This window comes from Chiloscyllium plagiosum, unplaced genomic scaffold (genome assembly GCF_037043375.1).
Source record: "Chiloscyllium plagiosum isolate Xiang-an unplaced genomic scaffold, Cpla_swu_hap1 HiC_scaffold_7, whole genome shotgun sequence".
Taxonomy (NCBI): Eukaryota; Metazoa; Chordata; class Chondrichthyes; order Orectolobiformes; family Hemiscylliidae; genus Chiloscyllium; species Chiloscyllium plagiosum.
In genome coordinates this window covers 76259124-76281766 of record NW_028270145.1, presented here as the reverse complement: position 1 = coordinate 76281766, position 22643 = coordinate 76259124, and the positions used below count along the sequence as shown (strand labels likewise).

Below are 22643 nucleotides of genomic sequence, written 5' to 3'. Positions count from 1 at the left end.
TTTCCTTACAGGAAAACTCTGGGAGTCCTTTATGGATGTCTGCTGTCGCTCTGAGAGGAAAGGGCATAGGGAGTGAGGTCGAGGTCCTTTGTCCCCCTCTCGCCTTGCTGTTGCTGCAGAGCATCTATGGCTCGAGTGAAAGAGAGCTGATTTAAGCACTTATCTGACAGACGCTGAGCATGCTGGACCTGAGTCTCCATGGTGGCTGCCAACCTGTCCATGGAGACAGTACATAGACATTGTTGCTGGGACTGGGGGATTTGAGTTATATGGGTAGGCTGGGACTTTCTTCCTTGGAGCATTGGAGGATAAAGGGTGACCTTATAAAGGTTTTAAAAAATCATGAGGGACATGGATAAGGTGAATAATTTTGGACTCCAGTAGTCTTGAAAAGGTTTTGGCTAGAGGGCATATGTTTAAGATAGGAGGAGAAAGAATTAAGAGGGTCCTGAGGGGCAACTTTTTCACACAGGGTGGTGCATATATGGAATGAGCTGCCAGAGGAAGTGGTAGAGGCTGGTACAATTACAACACTTAAAAGGCACTTGGACAGGTATATGAATACAAACTGTTTCAATGAATATGGCCCAGATATAGGCAAATGGGACTAGTTCAATTTAGGATACTTGGTCAGCATGGACAATTTGGACCAAAGGTTCTGTTTCCACGTTGTATGACTCTATGACATGTTGATGTTAACACTGCATGATAACATGAGTGGACTCCTCCATCCTTTGATCCAGTTAACTGACTGCCTCTGACAAACCTGCCTGCTTGTCATATATCAGTTTGTGCATTTTGGCGAAGTCATTAATGGCCACAACTATGAGATTGTCTCATGACTTGGGCTGAACAGGAACCTGATCTATAGTAAGACCTCTAGAGTGCTAGAGACTAAGGGCATTTGTTCCTTGACCAGCTGCAGAGATGTCAGTGGTTGTTCCCCAGATTGTGTTCCCAAGTCTAACCTAGATAGGGTAGGCACTGAGGATCAAGTCTTTAAATTGGTAGAGGGTAGAGGCAAAATTCTTGGTAGTGCATTCTCTACATCACTTCCTCCTCGGAAATGGAATTGGAGTTGAGGTTTGGTGGTGCTGACCCCTGGCAGTGATTCACTGGGTCTCAATAGTGCCTGCATTAGAGGACAAGGCATCAGTTGTATAAAGAAGATAAAAGGTTGTGCATGTTAAGAATCAGCACTGGTATTAATAGGAGAGCTGTGCAGTGCAGCACAATGAAGCTGACTGGGGTTGCTTGCCCATGGTGGTCTCCACACCCCCATATGTGTGATTGTACTGTTCTCTGGCTAAATCAAGCAATTTCTCCCCATAGGGAATAAGGAACCTGATGTCCACCTCCCTCCCACCAGTCTTCACCCTTTCAGCCCAGTTATAAACATATTTGCAGTGAAACAAAGGAAGTTGATAGAGCAAATAGTGGTGATGCAAGGTTAGGAGAGATGGTGAGGTGGCCCACTGTGTGAGTTGGAAACACCAGCCAGGAAGGATCGATAGTTTGGGAGGATGAGGTGTGTGAAAGCCATTGAATGAACACCTGAATGCAATAGTGAGAAGTTCATGAACTTTGATGAGAGACATTGTGCAATGACAGAGTGAGAGTGAGTGGTGACCACTTGAGTGTGAGGGAGCAGAGAAAAAATGCTTTCAGTTACAAATACAGAGGATATAAAGTCATTAAACTTCTTTCTGGACTGCTGTGCGTTTCATTTACCTGGGAAACTGCATTGATCCAGATAGCTATCTCTGAATTGGCTTGCTGATTCCAATTGCATGACTTTCTTTGGTGGTCAGCTGGAAAAATGATAGCCCTCATTTTCACTACTAGCTCTTCCAGGGCTTTTTAATGGGGTTTCTGGGCTACTTCTTTCATGGCGATGGTGCAGGACCACTGTGTAGGACATTTCCTGGCTTGCAGAATCTGAAGTGGTAGGCAACTGTGGTTTAGGTGTGATGCTGACAAACACAGAAACAGAGGAGGCCATTCGGTCCTTCGGGCCTACTTCGCCATTCATCACAATCATGGCTGATCATCCGACTTAGCCTAATCTTGCTTTCTCCCCATAACCTTTGATCCCATTAACCCCAAGTGCTATATCTCACTGCCTCTTGAATACATTCAATGTTATGGCATCAACTACTTCTTGTGGTAATGAATTCCTCAGGCTCACCACTCTTTGGGTGAAGAAATGTGTCCTCATCTCTGTCCTAAATGGTCTACCCTGAATCCTCAGACTGTGACCACTAGTTCTGGCCACACCTACCATCAGGAACATCCTCCCAGCATCTACCCTATCTAATCCTGTTAGAATTTTATAAGTCTCTGAGCACCCCCCTCATTTCGTCTGAACTCCAGCAAAAACAATCTCAACCTAATCCATCTCTCTTCAAATGTCAGTCCCACAATCCCTAGAATCAGCCTGGTGAACCTATCATGATGTCCGAGCAGCAAGAACTTCTACCTCTCCTGCTGGCCAATTCCATGAGTCTGGCACCAAAGAGACCACTTTAATGACCGAGGATCAGAGGATTATGTGAGAAAAGTTAACATAGGCCATTGGAGGACTGACTGCCATGAATTTCCCCTGAACAAAGCACTTTTGCAAAAAAAAGGATCATTCAGACCTTCATGTGATTTATTCTTCCGAATCTCAATGAGTATTGGACCATTCTGCTCAACATTTCCTCATGAGACAAACCACCCGAACCACAGAATTAACTTAATGAACCTTCTCTGAAATGCTTCAAATGGAATATGTTGCTCTTTCAAATAAGAGAACCAAAGCTTCATACAGACTTTCCGAATGTCTCAGTAATATCCTAATGTTCCCAACAGGGCTTCCCCACTTTCAGATTTCATTCCCTTTGCAGTAAAGGCCAGCATTCTCTTTGCCTTCCTAATTCCTTACTGTCCTAATTCACCTGCACACCCACCAATGTCATTTATTGTATCCGTTGCTCCTGATGCGGTCCCCTCTATGTTGGGGAGACTGGACACCTCCTGGCAGAGCACTTCAGGGAACATCTCTGGGACACCCACACTAATCAGCCCCACCGTCCCGTGGCCCAACATTTCAACTCCCCCACCCACTCTGCCAAGGATATGCAAGTCCTGGACCGCATCCACCACCACTCCTTCACCACCTGACACCTGGAGGAAGAATGCCTCATCTTCCACCTCGGAACACTTCAATCCCACGGCATCAATGTAGACTTCACCAGTTTCCACATTTCCCCTCCCCCTACCTTACCTCAGTTCCAACCTTCCAGCTCAGCACTGTCCTCATGACCTGTCCTAACTGTCAATCTCCCTTCCCACCTATCTGTTCCACCCTCCCCTCTGACCTTTCACCTCCATCTCCACCCCATTCACCTATTGTACTCTTTGCTACCTTTCCCCCAACCTCCTCTTTGATCTATCACCTCCATCCCCACCCCCATTCACCTATTGTAATCTTTGCTACCTGCTCCCCCACCCCCCCTCCCCCCCCATTTATCTCTCCACCCTGGAGGCTTTCAGCCTGTATTCCTGATGAAGGGCTTTTGCCCAAAATGTCGATTTTCCTGCTTCTCGGATGCTGCCTGACCTACTGTGCTTTTCCAGTACCACTCTGATCTAAACTCTGGTTTCCAGCATCTGCAGTCCTCATTTTTGCCTAATTCCTTACTGTACCTGCCGCACTTAGTGGTTGAGTAATTGTTCACTTATCTAGGATTAATTAACTCTGTGTGTTCATTTATTCAAAACAATAAAATGCATTGCAAGTTATAAAGCAAGCATTTCAGCAAACTATTAATTAGTGTGTGCTTCTTGAAAAAGTAAAACAGACTAAGTGCCAGACAGAGGCACACAACATACACACATTACAATTGGAGTCAATAACAGTGAACTCTCTTAAAAACAAGGGACACACAGAGCATATATATGCCAATGTTTTATAATTCATGTACAAGGACAGCAAGATTCGTTTGTACTGCAGAATTGTCTAATTGTCCATTTGAATAATACTCAGCTTCTCGCTTCTTCTGACCAAAGTGGATAAACAAACATTATAGCTTCCAAATTTTTAAATGTTCCTTTACAGACCTTTGACTCCCCCCTCCACCATCCCTTGTAACTTATTCTCCTGCCTACCTTTGCAATAACTGTCATTTCAGCTAATTTGCTTGGACAGATTGTGAATGCATGAGGCTACAGCTCAGATCCCTTTTGTATGTCACTAGCTACAGTTTGTCAATCTGAAAATGATCTATTTACCATAGCATGTTACCAATTACTTAGTTAATTCTCTATCCATTTTACCACAGCTTGTGGGGTTACCTTTTCTGTTGCATCATACTGAAAATTTTAGGAAATCCAAATGCATAGCATCTTTGAGTCTCCTTTATCTACCTTACTTGGTACATTCTCAATGAGTTGTAATAAATTTAACAAAAATGATTTCCCTTTCACAAACCCATACTGACTGTGCTGGATCTTATGATATTTTAAATGTCCTGATAAAATTTGCAATATTTTTCCAGTGACAGTTGTTAGATTAACTGGGTTATAGTTTTTTGTAGGATCTTCCTGTTCTAAGGAAGGGTCACCAGACCTGAAACATTAACTCTGATTTCTCTTCACAGACACTGCCAAACCTGCTGAGCTTTTCCAGCAATCTGTTTTTGTTTCTGATTTAGAGCATCTGCAGTTCTTTCAGTTTTTATAATTCCCTGTATTCGGTATGCTTCCTTTGCTTTAATAGAGATGTTATATTTGCTGTTTTCCAATCTGCTGGGACCTTTTCAAAATTGAGAGAATTTTGGATGATTACAATTGATTATCTCCAAGGCTGCTTCTTTTCAGACTCTGGGGAACTTGTCAGTCTTCAGACTGATTAGGATTTCAATCACTGCTTCTCTAGTGATTGTGATTGCTTTAGTTTCTTTTTTTTACCTTGACTTTCTACAATTAGGTTAGAGTCCCTACAGTGTGGAAACAGGCCATCTGGCCCACACCAACCCTCTGAAGAGTAACCCACCTCGACCCATTTTTGTCTGATTAATGCACCTAACACTATGGGCAATTTAGCATGGCCAATTCACCTAACCTGCACATCTTTGGATTGTGGGAGGAAACAGACATGAGGAGAATATGCAAATTCCACACAGAAAGTCACCCGAGGCTGGAATCGCTCACTGTGAGGCAGAAGTACTAACCACTGTGCCACCGTGCCGACTAACTTGGGGTACTTTGTGTCATCTACTGTGAAGAGAAATATAAAATGACACACTTGTTTAAAGTCTGTCATTTCCATGTTTTCCATTGAGTTTAAGGAACCTACATTTACTTACTTTCCTTTCATATAGTTGTAGAAGTGTTTACTTACTGCTGTTATATTTTTTAATAGTCTTCTCGTATACTTCAATAAATAGGAAACAGAGAAATTGATCATTCTTTTCTAGTGTCTAAAGTTTTCCCAGTCTTTTGGCCTACCGCTAACCTTTGTAGTACAATATATTGTTTTCTTTCACAAACAGCAACAGAAATTGCTGGAAAAGCTCAACAGATCTGGCAGCATCTGTGAAGAGAAATCGGAGTGAACGTTTTGGGTTCAGTGCCTGTTCTTCGAAACTAATCGTAGCTAGTTGATTTTTATTCACGAGATATGGCGAGGGAAAGGGTGAAGGAGTAAATGATAGGTGGAGGTAGATCCCAAAGAGAGAGAAGTCAAAAAGTGTGTTGCTGGAAAAGCACAGCAGGTCAGACAGCATCCAAGGAGCAGGAGAATCGACGTTTTTGGACATAAGCCCATTCTCCTGCTCCTTAGATGCTACCCGACCTGCTATGCTTTTCCAGCAGCACACTTTTCGACTCTGATCTCCAGCATCTGCAGTCCTCACTTTTTCTCCCAAAGAGAGAGAAGGACAGTTAGACAGACAAAGTAACGGATAAAGATTAGCCTGGGATAATAAGTGGCTACTAATGTGGACAATTAGTGGTTAAAAATGTGTTGCGTATTATAGCAGACCATGTGATAATAAGGTCTGTTGTGTGAGGGTTGGGGTAATGACATAGGAGAAGGTTTCTCAGGCCCTAAAACTGTCAAACTCGATACTGAATCTAGAAGGTTGCAGAGTTCCCGATAGGATAATGAGGTGCTGTTCTTCCAGTTTGCACTGAGCTTCTCTGGAGCACTGCAGCAAGTCTGAGAGAGTGATGCTGGCCAGGGAACAAGGCGGTATGTTGAAGTGGCAGTCAACTTGAAGGTCCGTCTCTTTTTTATGCGAATAGAATTGTAGGTGTTCTGCAAAGTGATTATCCAGTTTATGCCTCATTTCCCCAATGTAGAGGAGACCTCAATCTAGTCTACTGCATTCACTGTTCACAATGTGGTCGACTTTACATTGGGGGATAAAATTCGCCTGAAACGTTAAATCTCATTTCTCTCCACAAATGCTGCCAGACCTGCTGACATTTTTCAGGAATTTCTGTTTTTGTTTCTGATTTGTGCATCTGCAGTTCTTTTGGTTTTTATTATTTCTTTCAATTTGATACTATCCTTCATTTCCTTAGCTGGTCATAGGTGGTTCAAATGTCTTGGAGAGGATTTCTTTCTCAATGAAATGTACCCTTTGTGAGAGCAATAAAATGACTCCTTAAATTTTGCTACATCTTCTCTATGACCTTGCCTATTGACATATGTTCTCAGTTAAGTTTTAGCCTTTATACTAAATAATTGTCTTTATGTAAGTTTAAGGCACTCCTTTCAGATTCTGCTTACTCAAAGCAGGCTCAAAAGGCTAAGTGACCTGTTGTTGTTCTTGTTTGTACGCTTATATCCAAATTCTAATTGACTTACAGTAAAACTTTACCACATTATTATGACTTTTCTTTATGTTTACCATTGCATGACATCGTTAGTCCTATCTCAATGGATGTTGGCTGGCCTCATATGCTCCATTGTCTTAGTTCTGCAATGAATTATTCAAATAAAGTGTCTTGAATATGCTCTATGGACTCAACCACAAGACTACTTTTGCCAATTGTTTCACTCAGTCAAAATGAAGATTAAAATCATCCACAATTTTTGCAGTACCTTACTTACAAGTCTCCACTATTTTGATTTGTACTCTGTATTGAAATATAGCTACTATTGGGGGACTACTTCTAATGATTTCCTTTCCTTTTATCCTTTATCTTCATGCAAATAGATTATATATCTTGATCTTCTAAGTCAAGATCATTTCTCAGCAGTGCACAGATTTCATCCCTTATGAACAGAGTTGCCTCACTACTTTTCTTTCTATATTTTTAAAATGTCAAGCTTTCTTGAATATTCAGTTCCCAGACTTAGCCACCATGCCTCTGTAATGGCTATTGGAAAATATCATGTTTTTTTCCTGTTTGTGATCAAGTCAACCTTTAATTCTGTCTTTTTACCATTTTGCACCTTCTCTGATCCTATTTGCTGGTTGTTATGGACGAGGCCAGGCCTGCTTAAAATATTTTAAGAAGATAGACAAGACACTAACTTTTTTATGTTAAAGACAGACATGAGGTGGATATTCCAGGAGTAATGCAACTGGTGAAACCACTTGGCTTCAAGCAAAACAGAATTTATTTACACCGTATGGTTGAAACACAAACAAAAGTAAACAGAATTTAGAATAAGATGTGATAACCCAACCGACTCTATCACAACTTAACAAAGCTGTTCCAATTCCTGCAACATCCCATGAACATACCCCTTGGCAACAGATAAATTCAAACACAGGTAGGGGAGATTTCAGAGAGAAATCAGGCAAGAAGCATGGAACTTCTTTTCATTGGAGCTGCTTCTCTCGGTCCCCAGCAGTTTGCTCACTCCTTGCTAAAAAACAAGCTAGAGAAAAAACCTGAACTGGCCATTTCTCTGCCATTGTTCAAAGTATCCATTTCCAGACAATCCGTACCTCTGCGTTTTTGACCCCTCTTGAAAAAAATCCAAGAACAACATAACCTTGTTAAAGGGGCAACATCATCACATGCTGCTTTCATTTCTGTATGATCTGTCCCTTCCTGTTGCAATCTGAGTAAAGTTGCCCATATCTCCTCCCTGCACTATTGCAGTGCATGATCGTGGTATCTTTCGAACAGCCCTCCCTGCATTATTACGTTTCAACCCCCTAAATAGGTGCACAGCATGGAAGCAAACAATTTGAGCTCGCTACTCGAAGCTAGTACTTATGTTCCTCAGAAGGGCTGTCTACGTTATCTTGCCCCACTAGCAAGTCCTTCTGTTCCCTTTTCTCTCTCAAGTGCTTATCTAGCTTCTTGAATCTTTGAATGTTATTTACCGCAACTTGAAAACTGATAAGCATGTTCTTACCATCCTGGTTAAAGAGGTTGCTCCTGAATTAACTGTGTAAAATCTTAGTTTAGCCACAACTGAAGTACAGCCAGCAGTTCTGGCTGCAATAGGAATGGTATTATGGTGCTAGAGAGAATGCAGTGGTTATTCACTTGGAAGCTGCCTAAAATGGAGATATACAATCATGCAGAGTCAGCATGGTTTTGTGAAAAGAAAATCACTTTTAAGCAAATATATTGCAACTCATTGAGGATCTAAGTAAGGTGGATAAAGGAGAAGAGCAGATGTTATGCATTTGGGTTTCCCAAAGTTTTCAATATGGTGCCAGAGAGTGAATAGGAAGGCAACTTTTCCATTAGTAGAAGGGTCAATAACCAGGAGGCAAAGATTTAAGGTAAAAGTTACTATGCTAAGAGGAGAATAGAGGAGGAATTTTTTCACTGAGGAAGGTCATACCTTGGAACGTCACTGCCTGAAAGAGTGACTAAGTCACAAACTATCATCACGTTTAAACAATTTTTCAATATTCACTTGCATTGCCATAGCCTCTGGGATTATGAGCTAAAAATTGAAAAATAGTATGAGTGCGATCAGATTTTTGTGAACTGGTGTTGACACAATGGGCTGAATGGCCTCCTGGGAAGTGAGTGTTGGTAATATTAGATACTAGCTTACGTTTGTGATCTCCAGTTTTGGACGCCACTACATATGGAAACATATTTTGTCGATTCTAAAAAAAACTTCAGAATCACACCACAGCCTACTCATTTCCAGAGAAAAGACACCCATCCTTTCCTGAATTAGGATATTTTCCCTGTTATTGAATATTCATGTGAATTGTCTCTCTATCTTCTCCAAAGCTCTTGCATCTTATTTTAATATGGAAACCAGGTGGTGCACATGAACAGTACTGCAGTGAGGCCTAACCAAGATTCGATACAAGTCTGACAAACTTCACCAGTAATCAATTTTGTTTCAGTGGAATGAATCCCTGTGACAGGCTTGTGTGTTTTTGATTTATTAAGCAGTGTTCCTATTTTTATTGATTCATGCATTCATACCTCTAATAACTGATTTCTTCTACATCTCTTTTGGACTATTATTATCCAAAGTCTCTACGGCTCCCTTATTCTTCCTACCAGAGTGCACATCAAACATTGTTTCAATCACACTGTGAATATGTTGATAAAGCAGTTGCAGATTCATGGGGATTCAAGGAATTTATCATTTTATCATCATGGAAGTAAAATAACTCCATAGAGGCTGGTATCCCATCATGAAGTCACCCTTTATTTACACATGAACAGTTCTTGACTTGAGTGCTGCTTTTCAGAGTCGGCTATCAGAATGGCAGTAACTCTGACACTCCACTTTTTATCTATCAGCTAGGGCTCCCTGATTGTACCAGATTAACAGCCCCAATCAGACAACACATATTCTATCACATCCATCTGGTTGACCTCATTACAATCACTACAGGAGAAACTTGAAGTCAGTAAAATCTGGATTTAGAAACTAGCTTAATGGTGGTCATGTAACCACTATTGATTGTCATGAAAACCTGTCTGATTTATTAATGTCCTTTAGAGAACATCTATCCTCCTTACATCATCTGGTTTATATGACCAGACTCCAGACCCACAGAAAATGTGGCTGACTCTTCAATGTCCTCTGGACAATTAGGAATGTGCAATAAATATTGGCCTAACTAGCAACACCTGCATCCCATGAATGAGAAAACTAAAGGTTGCTGGTCCAACAAATTAAAATTGTATATGGGATAAATTATATCTTTGATCTTCATGGTTATTAATAAACCAAATATCAGTTGATATCCCCAAGTCACACAGGATTCTCAGTTGGCAGTAAAGAAATACCTGTTATAGAAACATTACAGCATGGAAGGAGATCTTCAGCTCATATTGCCTGTGGCAAAAGAAAGAGTTATCTTCTAATATCACACCTTCCAACTCTTGATTTGTAGCACCGTAGCTTGTAGCACTTTGAGTGCTTATCCAGAAGTGTTTTCAAAATTCAGCACAGTTTGCTAATCATCTCCTGAATATCTTTAAAACAATAGATTTTGGGATTGCTGCTCTACTGGCCATTATCAGAACTGCTTATGCCCACAATAAACTGATTGTAGGGCTTCAGGTATGCTGCTGCACATTACAGAAAATGGGCAGTTTATCTGTGGAGAACAAACAGCAAGTTACCATTTTAGGTTAGTGACCTTTCACTGGAATTCTGATGGAAGATTATTGATCTGAATATGAACTTAGTTTCTTTCTTAACAGATGAGAGCAGAGCTGTTGAGTGTTGCCAGCATTTTTCAGGCTTTGATTCTCAGCAGCCACTGTATTTTGCTTTTGTACTGTGACTACAAACTGTTGCTGGAAAGCCTGGCTATTCTGTTTCTTTCATCACACTTTTTAAAAATGCCTTTTTAAAGGTCATCTTATTGTAAAACTTGTCTGTGTCTGCCAAAGCTTAGTTAATCCATAATTTTATTATACGACAGAAAATTGGTATGCTTATGACCTTCATAAATTGTAACCAGATTTTACAGAATTCCTACTTGTACTGAGAATATTTTTGAATAGGAAAGAAAAAAAACAACATGTTGTTGTCAAAATTCTCTAGGAGCACAACTGATTTTGTTTCATTTATTTACAAAGGAAGAAGTAATTTGAAGCTACTGAGAATTGGGAGCAGAATCAGAAATAAGAAAGTTTTTGTTCACTGAACCTTTTCTTCCATTTGTTTCTGTATTGGCACCTCACTGATGCTTAGTGCAGACAATAAGTCAATGTTACAGTCAAAGTGACCTTTTGGTTCTTTCATAAATAACAGTATAAATGCAATGTGATGTACCAAAAATAAGCCCTTGTGTTAATCTAGAGCAGGGAAGCTAATTAAAGAAAAAGATAACTACCTACCAAAATGTGCAAAAGACAAATCTGCAACTTTATTTGGAAATTTGATGTCTCTTAAATAAGTTTTTTCCCTAGAAATGCAGTGTTGTTACAAATAATATGACCAACTAAAGTTGGATCCAAAAGTGAAACACTGTGCTGCCAGAAATCTGAAAGAAAATGAAAAGATTGGCAACAGGTTAGGCAAAGATCTTTTTCAGTCTGAAGTATATTCATCTTAGAGCTGTATTAAATTGTCAAATTTCTTTTGATGGCCATTTTAAATCTGTCCTGCGGTCTGCTGTCAGATAATCATGGATGACTTGTTCTAGACCATATGAGGTGAGGGGTATAAGGAGCATGGGGGGTGTCATTGGATGATTGAAAGCAGTAAGGAGTGAGGTTAAGGTTGTAGAGAAGTGGGATTGGTAGCTGCCTTGCTATCCCCAATAACTGATGTGGCCCTACTACCCAGCCTGCCTCCACATCCATAACCCTCCCACACTACATCATGACTTGAAAAACCTGACCCCATTCTGTCCCTGCCTCTGAGTTGAAAACCTGATGTCAATGGGATTCTGAGATGGGTTTGGAATTTGGATATTGGAATCAGCTGGACCCATGTCTCCTGAGTCCAAGACGAAAATCTAGGCCCTTACCTCTCTTTCTTCTCAATATCTACCACCTGGCTTGCTGAGTATTTTCAGCATTTTCTCTTTTTTTCAGTTTTATAATAAAGTCAGATCCCTCTTAATTTTATCCATTTAAAATCTGTTAACCAATTCTGGTGCAGGAAGTACTGGTTCTGGATGGACAAATTGCATCTTGGTAGAGCTGGGACCAATATCTTCTTGGGGAGGATAATTAATATGGTGGGGTGGTGTGTGGATTCTCCATCGATGTGAACCAAAATAACACATGAAAGATGTTATGAATAGGACTGGTGGGGGTGAACATCAATTGCTAAAAGAATCGGCTAACAATTAGTGGCAAAGATTTGGATAAAACATGGTAACGTACAGAAAGATTTCAAGATGCTGCCCAAATGGGGACATTAATATGCTGGTGTTATGAAAATATGAGACCAAGACTGGAAAAAATTCCTGAACTCTATGCAAAATAGCTCTCTTGATCACTGTATTTTGAGCCCAATGCACAGGAAAACAATACTGCACCTAATTCTGAAGCAACGTGCTAAGTAGAACATTTGTACGTGGGAGAGCACTGGGGACCAGACTGAATTATATTAACAGATTTAAAATTTCCAAGGCATAGGATTAAGAGACAATAAAGTAAAAAACATTATTTAGCTGGAGGACACCTGATTTCAGTGAGTTGAAAGGGAGCTGGCCCACATAGAATGGAATGAAAACTTAGCAGGCAAGACATTAATTGAATAATGGGAGGTCTTCAAAGAGCGGACGTTTATGATAGAGTAAACGTATTCACATGAAGTGAACAGGAAGACCGTTCAAAAGTGGAAATGACTAAATGGCAATCAATATAGAAATTAAAATTAAATGGATTTAGAAAGTTTATATTAGTTATATTTCATATTAGAGGAGAATCGAGATGAATTCAGAATTTATAAAGAAGGTAGGAATGTGAGACCAGGAATAGGCCATTTAAGCCTTGAGCCTAAACCACCATTTGTTGAAAATTGAATGATACAACTCCATATTTGTGTTTGTACTATACTTCTTCATATCGTTTGTTAACAAGCATTTATCAGTCTCAGATTGAACATTTGTAATTGATTTTGCATCCAAAGTTCCAAACTTGTGATCACCCTTCATGTGATTTCCTTTTATTTGTTCATGCGTGTCACCTTCCCACATCTTTGTGCATTTCTAAAAGCCCTTGTGAAGTGGTGGTGAGTTGTTGCCTTGAACTACTACAGTTCTAGGAGAGTACGTACACTCAGTGTTGAAGAGAGCATTGTCCCAGGAATGTAGAAGTTTTTCAGAGGGCTAAACTTTGAAGCAGCTATGGGGACAGGATAAAAGATGGGCAGGTATGTTGTTTCCCACCATCAGTTGAACTGTTGGTCTCACACTATGGTCCCAACCCCAGGGCAACTGGAAGAATGTTGGCTTTTAAGCCAAGTAATGATCCTATTAAGATCACACTCCAACTGAAAATTTCAAAAAATGGACATAATTTCCAGATAGTAGATGAGAGGAAGGGGTTTGTGAATAGTGGTGGCCAGTGCTTCTTCAATTATAATGTCTATCACAGCCATTATACTATGTTTGCAATTGTTGGTTACCAAATTGTGAGATTGTCCCTCCACAATGATGGCTGCATATGGAATATCTCACACTCAAAATTTTTAAAATCACTTCAAAGGTGCATGCATCTTGAGGTATTGCTTTTTCTCACCATGACACAGTTCCCATGTTCAATGGTATTGTACCAATATTGGCATTTAAGCTTTAGGAGACCCCTGAATTGGGGTCATACCTTGATCTGCTTGTCAAAAACCACATCAGGCATCAGCCCAACACAACACAGGGTCAGATATTCACCCAAAATCGGTGTCCCAACTTCAGAACAAAATCTCAGTAATTTCTATTGTGCAGACTGGAATGAATTTAAATTCTAGCATAAAATTAGACTATACTCCTTAATCACTGACTCCCTTACTGGTGGAAATATTTTCTGTCACACTATTTGGAATTTTTTATTTTCATTCACACTGTTTCCAATAGCTCCTGTATCCTTGTGCCATTGGTGTTTGGAGATGTGATTGTCTTTCATGTTGTCTGAGTCATTAATAAACAGTGAAGACTTTGTGGGGTATCACTGCTTCTAGCCTACCAGTTTTTTATTTAGATTAGATTAGATTAGATTAGATTAGATTACCTACAGTGTGGAAAAAGGCCCTTCAGTCCAACAAGTCCACACCGACCCTCCGAGAGCAACCCACCAAGACCCATTCCCTTGACTGATGGACCTAACACAATGGGCAATTTAGCATGGCCAATTCACCTAACCTGCACATCTTTTTACACCCCTTGTACCATTACTGTCTGTCTCCTGCTTGTTCAGTTAACTTCCTGAACAGGTCAATAACATTCCTTCATTTCTGTACATTTTAAATTTAGCTGACAGCAAAAATGAACTGCAAGATTTAAGGAGATTTTAAAAAGAGCATAAGAAGGGTAAAGGAAATACAAAAATAGATTAGCAGCTAACATAAAGGCATACCAACAGATTTTTTATGAGCCTTCTATTATTTTTGTAATTGCAAAAGGAAGGTCGACAAATGCAGGACCGAAACAAAAACATTTCTTGCGGAGACAAAAGACAAGGCTGAGGTTCTAATGACTATTTTCCATCAATTTTATTACATAAGTGGATGCTGCCAATATAGTAAAAATCAAGGTAACAGTGATGTTGGAAAGGTTAGAATTAAAGAAGAGATACATAAATGGTTGTCAGTACTCAAAGTAGAGAAGGCAAGTGTTTTGGGTAGGACAGTAAATGTGGAAATTACAATGGTTCTGGCCATAATCATTCAGATTAGATTAGATTAGATTACTTACAGTGTGGAAACAGGCCCTTCGGCCCAACAAGTCCATATCGGCCCCCCGAAGCGCAACCCACCCAGACCCATTCCCCTACATTTACCTCTTCAACTAACACTACGTGCAATTTAGCATGGCCAATTCACCTAACCTGCACATTTTTGGATTGTGGGAGGAAACCGGAGCACCCGGAGGAAACCCACGCAGACACTGGGAGAATGGGTGGCACAGTTGCACAGTGGTTAGCACGGTGGCACAGTGGCCCAGTGGTTAGCTCTGCTGCCTCACAGCGCTAGAGACCCGGGTTCAATTCCTGCCTCAGGCGGCTGACTGTGTGGAGTTTGCACGTTCTCCCCATGTCTGCGTGGGTTTCCTCCGGGTGCTCCGGTTTCCTCCCACAGTCCACAGATGTGCAGGTCAGGTGAATTGGCCATGCTAAATTGCCCATAGTGTTAGGTAAGGGGTAAATGTAGGAGTATGGGTGGGTTACGCTTCGGCGGGTCGGTGTGGACTTGTTGGGCTGAAGGGCCTGTTTCCACACTGTAATGTAATCTAATGTAATGTAATCTAATGTGCAAACTCCACACAGAGTCACCACAGGCGGGAATTGAACCCGTGTCTCTGGCACTGTGAGGCAGCAGAGCTAATCACTGTGCCACCATGCCGCCCACACTCAGTACTCCTTAGTTGTGCAGATGATAGCAAAGTGCTGGATGATTGCAAATTCATACTGTTTTAACAAAAGAAATGAGCTGAGGGAGAAAATTAGAAATATTTTGTTTTAAAAATAACACTTACATCAATTGCCACCACAGACATTAGACTAAGATTATAATTCAGAGCTAATTTTAGTGGTATGTGAGCTAATTATTAATTGTGTGCTGATTTTCATGCAAGGTGGATTTATGAGAATAATTTCAGTTTTTAGGTACTTCAGTGTTGAAGATAAATTGTAGAGGTTATAAATGTTTTCCTTGGAGAAAATACTGAAAGGAGACTTGAAAAAGGTATTCAAAATCATGAGGGTGGTCAGAACTGAGTAAATGGGAAAAACCTGTTCCCACTAAAGGGAGGATCGAGAGAGAAGCATAAGTTGTGGTGAATGACAAAGTTAATTGTGATTCTGAGATAAGTTAGAATTGCCTAACTTGCTTGCGATCTTTTGAAGCAATGGGGTGTTGGTAATGATTAACTGGAGTATTGGTATTAATGTTGTGTTTATGGAGTTTAAGTTCAAAATATGAAAATCCTAAAAATTGTCATTCACAGGACTAAAGGGCCAAATGTCATATGTGTATGAAATTGAAGACACAGAAAACAGAATAGTGGTAAACATTTGTTTTTCAGACTTAAGGGAAATATGTAATGCTGATTTCTGGCATTAATATCTTTGGTCCTTTTTGAGCCATTTTACTGATCTTGTTTTGGATATGCAGCGCAATTTCATAGTTGGTGCAATAGTCAGAAATGGATTAAGTAAGCTATGAGGGAAATAGTAACAGACTTCAATGGGAAATGGGTGGAAAGTTAGAATAGTGAAATCAGCAGATTTCTGGCAGATTAAATTTAAACGGGGAAGTGCCAGCTGTTCACTTTGGTCACGAGAATGAGCAAGGGCATTATAAACTGAATTGCATAATTTTAAAAGAGGCACAAGCATGTGGAGACTTGGAACTAAATGTTCACAAATATTAGAGGTGACAGAACAAATTAACGAGGCTGTTCTTTCAAAATAACATGGAATACTTCGCTTTATTTAATAGAATCACATAGAACGAAAGTAAGAAGATTGTGCCCATACCTTTATAAAATGCTGATTAGACCTCTGCTGAAATATGTTTATCAATTGGGGTGTCACACTGAAAGAAGGATGTAAGGCATTCAAAATGGTTCAGCAGAGACTTACCGGGACAGTGTCAGAAACTAGAGATTTCAATCATGTGCAGATAGATTAAGACTTCTGAGGTTGTATTTGTCATATCAAATCTCCTCTTAACATTCTCTGTTATAAGTGTTTTGACTCATGAACAGTTTTAATGGAATGAAATAAGGAGAAACTATTCCCAATGATAGAAGTGTTGGTAACTAGAAGAAACAGATTTAAAGTGATTGGCAATGAACCAGCAATTACATTAGCAAACAATTTTACATACCATGTGTTATTATTATGTCGATGCAAAGACAGAAAGAATGGTGGAAGGAGATGCAATAGTTACATTTAAAAGGGAGTTGGATAAGTATTGGAATTGAAAGTAATGACTAGGCTGTGAGGAAAGAGCAGTGAATGTAGCTAAAGCTCATGGCAGCAATCAACAATGAGGTAAAAACCTCAAAAATTATTCTGAATGCAGATTCTAAATTGGAATCAAAACAAAAATGATGGGGATTGGATGATGTGAATTAACTTGTGATGTAAAATTGAATCGAGCTCAGATTTATGGGATGTAAGTCTCCTCTTCTCTTGGCTGGCTTCAAGACTCCTACTCAAATGAATTGTAGCAATATAAATTGCATTCCCAATGGGTGTAAATCAATGATACAAAAAGAAGTCTAGTTTGGCAGTAATTTGCTAAGTTTACTCAGGTATTTCAAGAAAGGCTGAAATTGGACATTGGAAATGTTGGGATTGCTCTTTTTGAAGTTTTCTTGGCAAGCCGTTTGGTTGCAGTAAATAATCTATGCAGTTTACATGTATTATCTGACTGCTGGCAGGTGACTGTTTGGTGCCGTCAGTGGAAACCAAACACTGGAAAGCTATTCTATCACTAACACTGACACCCCTTACCTTGACAAACACAAAATAATACACCAAACATATGAATGCAAAATAAAAATCAATAAGAATAGCATTGTACAGGTTTCCTTTAAACTTTGGTAATATTTTCTTTTAAAGCCAGACCTGATTTTTGATTCAGTGAAACATCAGCATCATAATGAGTTATGTCATCTCGATTATTGAAGTCTATCCACAGAAATTTTGTTTTCTATCCCTAATGGAAGAATAAACACAACAATTCATTTATTTTACAAACAGGTTTCTAAGTTATAAACCACTTCAATCATAGAATCAAAATAATACTTTGTAAATTTTGCGGTAGCATTGTAAAAGAATGCCATATTCAGTGCATGAGTCAAAATTACTCATTTTATAACAAACATTAGATTTTCATCAACGAGAACAAACATGCTCCTGTTGCAACTTTGCTGTTCCCCAAGATAATTACCTACTGCAGAAGATCATGTCTTTTGAATTCTGCCCCTTTTTTTTACTTTGGATATTGTGTTCTTAAGAACTGTTGTATCATTTTGCTGAAGTTTTCAGCAAATGCTTATTAGACAATATTTGTGACTTTACATTTCTCAGTAGCAGTAAGGGACTTGCATATATTGTATGTCATCAACCTTTCTCATTTCATGACATTCGGTTATCTGGCTGGTATTTAAAAACATTCTTCAAATTGCTTCACAATCAGGCTGTAAATTTGCTCGGTAAGCTGGAAGGTTTGTTTTCAGGTGTTTCATCACCATACTAGGTAATATTATCAGTGAGCCTCTGGTGAAGTGCTTTGTTATGTCCTGCTTTCTATTTATGTGTCTTGGCCTCTTAAGGTTGGGGATATCATTTACAGTTCTTTCTCTGAGATTGGTAAATAGGGTCCAAATCGATATATTTATTGATGGAGTTTCTGTTTGAATGCCAGGCCTTTAGGAATGCCCATGCATGGCTCTGTTTAGCCTGTCTTAGGATGGATGTGTTGTCCCAATTGAAGTGATATCCTTCTTCATCAGAATGTAAGGATACTATTGATAGTGGGTCATGTCTTTTGGTGGCTAGTTGGTGGTTGTGTATGCTGGTGGATAGTTTTCTGCCTGTCTGTCTGATGTAGTCTGTGGTACAGTCCTTGCATGTTATTTTATAAATTACATTTGTTTTGCTGGTTGTTTGTATAGGGTCCTTTCAGTTCATCAGGCACTGTTTAATGGTGTTGCCCGGTTTGTGGGCTACCATGTTGCCAAGGGATTGGAGTAGTCTCGTAGTCATTTCAGAGATGTCCTTGATGTAAGGTAATGTGTAGAGTTTCTGGGCGCGTTGTGTCTGCTTGTTTGGGTTTGTTGTTTAGGAATCGGCGGATTGTGTTAATTGGGTACCTGTTCTTCTTGAATATGCTGTATAGGTATTTTTCAATTCATTATTCTGATTTCATAAAAATCTATTTGGGAAGCATGATGGATATGGAATATCAACTCCCAAAATGAATATAAAGACAACCTAAAGTAGTTGTGCAGGGATTTATTGCCACCTCTTTTATATTTCCTACTTTTTAGTTAAACAAATTTTATGAATAATCGATGTGAAATATGCCATTGCAACAATTTAACCTGAATAATCTAATATTGTTATAAGTTACACACTTAATTAATTCAAGTATTCTTCTGTTGAGAAGGAAATAATTGTGTAATGATGCAAAGATGTGGAAAGGTTATTGCTGAGGAGTGACATAAACATCACCCCAATGATTATGTCATGTAGATTGTGGACAGAACAGCTTAGGGGCTGTAAAGAGTAAGATCTAACATCCAGGTCCTCCTAATAGTCTTTGTTGCAATTTTTCTCATTTCAATGTAGCCAGTAACTAGTTGGGAAATGCAGTAAACTACTACATCTTCAATGCAAGTGCCCTTTTAGACAGGCAAGTAAGAGGTTTTCATTTACCACACAGGATCAAGCAGGACTTGCAAAGCTCTACACACAAAGAGGATGATCTCAGCAAAATTGCAATACAGTGAGGAGATGGCTGTACTTACAACATTGTGATCAGTGTTTTGGATTTCATTTGGCTGTCATGTGTACATGAAGGTCATCATGGAAGTTTAAAGATTTGTCTGTAACTTCAGAACCAGCTTTAAGTTCCTGCACATGCAAGTGGTCAGTAGCAGCAGGGAGAGCTGAAGATTAAAAATCCATAAAAAAGGAAACTCATGGCAATATTCAACAAGGAAAAGTAGTTAAGTTAGTGGTAAAACCTGCAGCTGGAGAATTCAAAACTTCCTGGAAAAGCTGACTCAGTTCCTCCAAAACAGAGACAGACTCCATCCTGTTGCATTAGTCTGTAAAAGCAATCTTTAGTCTGGGTTCAGCCAAGGAATGACATCTGAGGCATCAAAACTAATGCGAAAATTCCTGACAGACAAGGGAACATGATTGTTGTTACAGGCTGCAAAGGTGAAAAATAAGGATTGTACTTAAAGCTCAGGTCAATTACCACAGCCGTAGGAGATGGGCACCATGAGGCATCCATATAGTGAGGGATATCAAGGACCACAAAAGGCATTTAAACCAAGTTTGCAGTTCTTTGGATATCACACAGCTAGAATTAAAGCAGAAAAAAAGGCATATTATAAACCATGGCGTTCTTAAACTATGCTAGGAGAAGAAGAAAGTTTAGAAACTATATTGAGGCCACAGAAAAGATGGGAAACCTTTCATTTTAACTGCAGTAAAAGGTGGGAAGTGTATATTTAAACTGAAGAAAATGCGAATGATCCAGGACAAAAACGAATGAACTCGGGATTATTATTAGAGCTGCAGTCAGCAGGAATCACTTAGAGAATCCATTAAGGAAGTGGGATTCATTTCTTAAAGTTATGAAATTACCAAGTCATTTAGAAAATTTGCAATTAAAGAAGACATTGTTTATTAAAATCACAGGCAATATGATTCATTCAGTAAAGCCACTTAGGAAATGGAAATTGTTTACTAAGACCAGGAACAGCAGGATTCATCTAATGAAGCTGTAAAAAGGCAGTAATCCTCCATTTTAACCACACAATTTGAGAAAAAGCTCCAGTACAGCAGCACAGAGCAGTAGCAACACTATTACTGAAAAATAGAAGCCTTTTTAAGCAATAGAACAATCACATGAGAATGACACGGCATTAGAGATAATATTACCAGGAAGATTTAACTTCAGCTATGAGCTAAGTAGAACTTTAGAACTGGATATTTTGGTGAAAACAACTTAATTTACAGAATAACTTTCAAACCCGTTATCACATCTCAAGCTGAAAAATAAGTACATTTATACATACAATTGGAAGTATAATTGATGTTGTGAGAGGTAGAAGGTATAAGGGAAGCCACAGATACTTTTGAAAACCTTTTGACAGCTATTTCAACCTCAGAATAAATGACTCTCTTGAAAGATCAAGATATAATGAAAGCTTCAGCATCAAAGTAAATCCATAGATCATTTCATTAATTATCTTTATAAGTTAATGGAAAAAGTGATGATGGTGTTAATGGAAAAAGTAATGTCAGCATTCATAAGAGACAACATTGTTGTCAGAATTGCTGATGAGTCATTGTCAGATTTATTATAGTCCAAAGAAGACCTAACTCTAGAGAAAACCATTGAAATGATGGGAGAAGTAGAAATAGCACGGATAAATCCTAAATAAGACTATTTTTGGCACATAAGATGAGCAAAATTTGTTCAGTTGTTTAAATACTCAAAACCACAAGAGGCATTTGTGAGAAACCAACACAGCAACTATTATGGATACCAGGCATTAGAAGTCCTTGCCAGCAAAATGGAGCAAAGGGTGCCCACAGACTGCGCTAAGCTATTTAAGTGAAAGTTTTATCTGTAGCATTACAAGTCACTTTCAGAAAATGTATGGAAATAGGACACAGTCAAAGAAAATTAAAGAAGTGAATAGTTGCTCAACAGAGGTCAATGAGGCAAAGTAGTCTTCACTGGAAGAAAATATCAAGTATTCATGGAGAAAAAGGTGATCCAGGCCGAGCTTTTTTGGCAAGGGACTATTTATGCCAGTAGGCATCTCATGAATTTTATGTTCAGATACTATGGAAAATATTGCTATATTGTCAGAAAACTAGCCATAATTGGAAAAGAAAGCTGTCTAAAATTAACAGCTACATGCTCCATGAGAGATAAGACTTGCATTGAAGAGTTGCTTGTGCCTTATCTTAAATCTAAGGGAAACTAGATCATAGAAAACCTAAATGGACTGCTGAATCCAGAATTCTCACACTTAAATAGCAATGTATGTTTTGCCGTCAACCTTTTACAAACTGCTGAAGATGTTAAACTGTAAAGGCTACAGCTCCTTTGAACAGGAATACCATACATTACCCAATGAAATAGAGAAGATTAATATTGAATACAGCATCAGAATGAAGAAAGATGATAAATTATTATGTTTCTAAACATTCTAAAATATACTGCATGGTTTAACAAAGCATGCTTCTTGTGATTACCAAATCGGGGATCATTTCCACAGTTATTCTATCAGACTAAAGGCAGATCAGTTTCAGAACACTTAAGAATAAATTTATAATTTAGATTAGATTAGATTCCCTACAGTATGGAAACAGACCCTTCGGCCCAACAAGTCCATACCGACCCTCCGAAGAGTAACCCACCCAGACCCATTTTCCCTCTGACTAATGCACCTAACATTATGGGCAATTTAGCATGGCCAATTCACCTGCCCTGCACATCTTTGGATTGTGGGAGGAAACTGGGAGGAAACCACTGAGCCATTGTGCCACCCTTGGGACACCTGCCAAGGCAGCCAGATCAGCCAGATTAACCCTAACGATTATTGGGGTGACAGATGTCACAGCCAGATTGCCCTCACATGCATAATGTAATAGTCTTTACAGTTATAACTGTACTATGCCTTTAACAGCCTTTATGTGCTGTCTATAAAACAGTGTGATTCTGCCTGGGCAGTTAGTCTGTTAGAGATTTTCAAGCAGCACATGCGTGGTACTCTAGCATGATTTCTGTCCCTAAATGTATTGGATCCATCCACATTTGT

General features: G+C 39.2%; 1 protein-coding gene and 1 long non-coding RNA gene across 3 annotated transcripts in view; one reads left to right on the top strand and one right to left on the bottom strand.

The window, feature by feature from the left end:
- The window catches only part of dpp10 (dipeptidyl-peptidase 10 (non-functional)), a 1734026-nt gene that overhangs the window by 787966 nt on the left and 923417 nt on the right, over positions 1–22643 (top strand). The gene's annotated exons all lie outside the window — the stretch shown is intronic.
- Positions 11350–19716, bottom strand: LOC148149642 (uncharacterized). The gene is made up of 3 exons (XR_015757538.1): positions 19602–19716; positions 17695–17785; positions 11350–11435 (listed from the first exon to the last, which is right to left on the bottom strand). It is a non-coding gene; the product is annotated as an uncharacterized LOC148149642 (long non-coding RNA).